This window comes from Prunus persica, chromosome G2 (assembly GCF_000346465.2).
Source record: "Prunus persica cultivar Lovell chromosome G2, Prunus_persica_NCBIv2, whole genome shotgun sequence".
Classification (NCBI taxonomy): Eukaryota; Viridiplantae; Streptophyta; class Magnoliopsida; order Rosales; family Rosaceae; genus Prunus; species Prunus persica.
In genome coordinates, this window is record NC_034010.1 from 15,417,347 (window position 1) to 15,423,346 (window position 6,000).

The following is a 6,000-nucleotide window of genomic DNA, read 5'->3' on the forward strand; positions in this document are numbered from 1 at the left end:
TCTAATTACAATAAGTGGTATGCTGAAAGCGCAATTGTGAAGGGATGGCTGATTTAGTCTATGGAGCCTGATATTATGCAAATTTTCGTTCCCTACAAAACTGCCAAAGATGTATGGGAGAATGTTAAAAAAACATACTATGATGGCCAAGATCAGTCACAGATTTATGAGCTAACTTGTCGGGCATTCAAGGCGAAACAGTCTGGACGACAACTTGTCACATACTATGCAGAATTGCAAAGTATTTGGCATGAGATTGATTATCGACGACCAAATAAATTTACTAATTCATCAGATATTTTGCTTCGTCAACAGGAGATTGAAATTGAGAGGGTTTATGTATTTTTAGCTGGATTAGATGATGTGTTTGACAGAGTTCGTAGCGATATTCTTCGCATGGATCCGTTTCCGAATTTGGAGAAAGCTTTTTCATGTATCAGACTAGAAGACCAGCGGCGATCCACCATGATGGTACCACCAACCCCGGTGAACACTGGAGTTGCTATGGTAGCAAGGAACTCCAGGCCTGCCTCTTCCTACAAACCTGCTGATTCTACAATTAATGGACCTACAAGGCACTCTATGCCTGCCTCTTCCTACAAACCTGCAGGTTCTACAGCTAACGGACCTACAGGTTCTACAAGACCCAATAGTCCACAACGAGTTAAACCTCAAAATGGCGAAAGGTGTACTCATTGCAATAGCATGAATCACTTTGTAACTGATTGTTTTAAATTACATGGCTATCCAGAATGGTGGGATGAAGTCAAGGAGCGTAACAAGGCCAAAGTAGCCGCTGAACGATATGCACAAGGCAAGGTCGCACTCTGCATAAGATCTCCCGACCCTTCTGTCCCACAAGCTTCCCATATGCCATCTGTCTCCTCCTCCATTGTTCCTCCAGGTTTTGCCGCCCTCCCTACAGGTGATTCGGGCACTTCTTCTAATACCTCAGGTAGTGCTTTTGCTGCTGATACTGGATTAGGTATTGGTTCTGGTTAGATTATTGATTCAGGTGCTTCAAATCACATGACATTTGACCCGACAAATTTGAAGACTCGTACTACTCCTAGCCTTACTAGTATGGCGAATGCGAATGGCCAATCCTACCCTGTGACTGGGGCAGGCACAGTTGATCTTTCTCCAAATTTAACTTTGGAACATGTTCTTCTTGTTCCTTCTTTATCTCAGAATTTATTATCTGTTGGACAAGTGACTGAACAATTAAATTGTTTTGTATTAATCTATCCCTTGTTTTGCCTTCTTCAGGATATTCGAACCCAGGAAATAATTGGGCGTGGTACTAAGAGAGGAGGACTATATTATGTGGATAATGTTTGCAAGGGAAAGGCCCTTATTGCTCATGACTCAGCTGCAGACAAGAAGAAACAAATTTGGTTATGGCATTGGCGTTTAGGACATGCTTCTTTTGGTTATTTAAAACATTTATTTCTAGCTTTATTTTTGGATTTGGATATTTCTAGTCTTCAGTGTGAAACTTGTATTCTTGCCAAGAGTCACCGTGTTTCATACCCTATTAGTTTCAATAAGAATGATAAACCTTTTGCTCTTATTCATTCTGATGTATGGGGTCCTTCCCCAGTCTCTACAATCTCTGGCATTAGATGGTTTGTGACTTTCGTTGATGATTATACGAGAATGACATGGATATATTTTATGAAAAATAAAAGTGAGGTTTTTGGTCTCTTCAAGCAATTTTATCAGATGGTTCAGACACAATTCTCCAAAAAAATTCAGTTTCTGCGATCAGATAATGGAGGTGAATATGTGAATCATGATTTTGTGTCTTTCTTTCAGGATAACGGTCTTCTCCATGAAACTACATGTCCCTATACCCCTCAACAAAATGGGGTTGCTGAAAGGAAAAATCGTCATATTCTTGAGACGGCCAGGAGTATTTTGATAGAAGCTCATATGCCTAAGATGTTTTGGAGTGATGCTATATTATATGCAGTGTATTTATTAAATCCTATGCCCTCTTCTGTCCATGGATACAAGACACCACTGGATGTTTTGACTTCGACACATCCCCTACCGTTAGTCCTGACTCTCCATCCCCGTATTTTTGGTTGTATAGCCTACGTTCACATCCTTAAACACCTACGGTCTAAATTGGATCCATGTGCTCTTAAATGTGTGTTTGTGGGTTTCTCCCCATATTCCAAAGGATATCGATGCTACCATCTTCCGACAAAGCGTACGTATGTCACAATGGATGTCACTTTCTCAGAGTTGTCCATGTATTTTCATCATGAATCCAACTCTCCTCTTCAGGGGGAGAAGGAGAATATTGAAGAGCAGAATTGGAATTGGACAATTATGTTACCTGATATTACCATAGAAAGAGAAGAAGTGATCTGCAATGAAAATGAAAATGCAGTCACATCAGTTGAGGACCTGGCGTCACATGTTGCTAACCTCACTTTGTTCCATGCAACTCCACATATCCCACATAATTGTTCTCCCTCTTCTACACCAACAGTACCTGTCCAAATTCCTGAGGCTTCGGATAACCCTGAGGTAAGTACAGAACCAAATTTGATTAATACTAACAATTTAATTACAAATGATGTTGATAGTGTTGCAGAAACAAGGTATCAATTGCCTCCCATACGTAATAGAGGAATTCCACCAGATCGTTTTTCACCTGAAAATTTAAAGAAGTCGAACTACCCAATTGCAAACTATGTCTCTACTCATCGATTATCTGAAGTACGTGCAGTTTTTGCTAATCATATGACAACTGAATTTATTCCATCTAAAGTGCAAGATGCTTTGGCTGCTCCTCAATGGAAGAAAGCTATGGATGAAGAGATGTTGGCTTTGAAAAAAAATCAAACTTGGGATTTAGTTTCATTGCCACAAGGAAAACGACCAGTTGGATGCAGATGGATTTTCACAATTAAACACAAGGTAGATGGTACCATTGATAGATACAAGGCGAGATTGGTTGCCAAAGGATATACTCAGACATATGGTGTTGATTATCAGGAAACTTTTGCACCAGTTGCAAAAATAAACACAGTTCGTGTTCTAATATCGCTTGCAGCAAATTTAGATTGGCCACTCCAACAATTTGATGTGAAAAATGCTTTCCTACATGGAGAATTGAAGGAAGAAGTTTATATGAGCCTACCTCTAGGATTTGATCTATCTGAAAATCCAAATTTGGTGTGCAAGTTGAGGAAGTCACTCTATGGGTTGAAGCAGTCTCCTAGAGCTTGGTATGGCAAATTCAGTTATGCCATGAAGAAATACGGTTATCGTCAAAGCAATGCAGATCATACTTTATTTCTGAAGAGGAGGAAAGGGAAGATCACTGTTTTAATTATATATGTTGATGATATGATAATAATAGGTGATGATACAGAAGAGATTGATAAATTGAAACATTATTTATCAACTGAGTTTGAGATGAAGGATCTTGGAGGGTTGAAATATTTTTTGGGAATTGAAGTGGCTAGATCTCAACATGGTATTTTCTTGTCACAAAGAAAATATGTGTTAGATTTATTGAATGAAACTGGGATGCTTGGGTGTAAACCTGCTGATACTCCTATTGTGCAGAACCATAATCTTGAGATTCTTCCAGATCAAGTTCCAACTAATAAAGACAGGTATCAGAGGTTAGTTGGAAGACTTATTTATTTATCTCACACCAGGCCAGATATTGCTTATGTTGTTAGTGTTGTGAGTCAATTTATGCATTCGCCTAGTGAAGTTCATATGGAAGCAGTTATGCGAATTTTACAGTATCTAAAGTCTGCACCTGGCAAAGGGCTGATGTTCTCAAAACATGGACATTTGGAAATTGAAGGTTTTACAGATGCCGATTGGGCAGGAAATCGAACTGATAGGCGTTCAACATCAGGTTATTTTACATTTGTGGGTGGTAACCTTATTACTTGGCGAAGCAAGAAACAGAAGGTTTGTTCTTTGTCCAATGCAGAAGCTGAGTATCGAAGCATGGTTCATGGTGTATGTGAGATGTTGTGGATTCGGAAATTATTAAAGGAATTGGGCTTCGTGGCTAAAGATGCCATGAAATTGTATTGTGATAATCAAGCTGCAATCGACATAGCTAATAATCCAGTCCAACATGATCGTACTAAACATGTGGAGATTGATAGACATTTTATTAATGAAAAATTGGAAAGCAATGTGATTAGTGTACCATATGTGAAATCAGAGGAACAACTTGCAGATATTTTGACTAAAGCAGTGTCTAGCCATGTATTTAGTGACTCACTTGACAAGTTGGGCATTGGTGACATCTACGCACCAACTTGAGGGGGAGTGTTGGCGTGAGTCCTATTTTAGATAGGAAATTAATATAAAGATTCTTGTAAATATTGTATTACTTGTTCTATTAGGATTAGCTTTTATCTTTTCCTTGGGTAAAAAGATATTGTACACTATATATACACCTCCTTTGAGAGAAGAATAATATATCAGAAATTCACCATATATCCTTATATTTGACTCCACCTATTCTCTCTTCATCGCTGATGCTTCTTCTCATCTTCTTCAGTATTGCCGGCTCTTCTCTGGCCACTTCCCCAAAACCCATCTGTAGAAAGCTACAGTTCATAGGCAAAACCTCACTCAATTAGGCTCTACCTTCCTTAACGGGCTTCCATTTCATCTAATGCTCACCCAATTGAGAGATATTTAGTTTGATTTGTTCTTGGGCATGATGAATTTTGTTCCTTATTGTTCATAATTCATGAACATTTCGTTATCTTTTTCTAGTTGTTTTAGGAAATATGGGGTCCTAGTTTCTTCTTGACTTAGTTGCCTTAGATTAAATGATAGTGATAAGCTTAATTGGAATGAATTAGTTTGAATTCCAATCACAAAAAACCTTGTTCGTATGCATTTTATGTTCATGAAAACTCCTTCCTTTTTTTTTTCTTCACAAAACTATTTAGGGGTGCTTTGGCAAATTTCTTAGATGAGAGGTTGAATCATCCTTTTCCAGGGTGACTCACATGCCTCATCTATCGTAGTCTTCATAGCTAGACATTTTTTGACGCATAGTTGAAAAATGAGTGATTCACTGTTTCTTGGGCAAAATGAGTATAGGCGGGCATAATTTCACTGTGTTTGAACTGCTGTCAGCATTTGCAAACTGCATCTCATCTTGAAATGTGCTCTTCTCAACTTCAGGAAAACTTCTGTCTAACTAAAACTGATAAAATTGAAGTATAACTGCAGACCCTTAACTGTGAAGTTATTTTGCACAATGGGGATTGATATAATGGATGTATGTTGCAGTATGCTTATTTCCTAATCTCTTCTTTTCTTGGTTGCTTGCTCTCTCCTCAGTACTCAGTACATTAATTCTTGTTGATGCAGGTCTTTCCCTTCTTCAATATCCCAGGGTGATGCACTTTAGGGAGCCATAACCTACATAAATGAGATTTTCCAATCAAGTACATGCATGACTACACTAATTTAACAATATCAATTTATGCATATTGTAAACTAACAATTGCACGCTAACGCTAAGAAATTGCATACAGGTTTATGCAATTGCATATTGTAAACTAACAATTGCACCCAGAAACTATGAAATTGAATACAGGTATATGCAATTGCATATTGTAAACTGAGAGTTGCACATATGCGCTATCAAATGTAGTGGTTCAATTTTATTTTTCATTAATTCAATGTGGTTCAATCATTCGACCATTTAGTAATTCTTTTTGTTGAAAGTTTTTAAATTCATATTTGTATCAACAATAATATGTTTGATATTATTGATTTGTTTGTGTGTTAATTAACAAAATATAGTAACATTGGTGATAATCAACAAAGTTCAATTTTCTTTCCATTAGTTCATTGTGGTTCCATTTAGTAGTAAATCACAAAAGTTCTATTGAATAATTTATTTAGACAAACCTACCTAACAAACGCTAAGCGACTCGTTCGTCACGTAAATGATGTCGTCCCTTGACCAAATTACCAAACGAATGC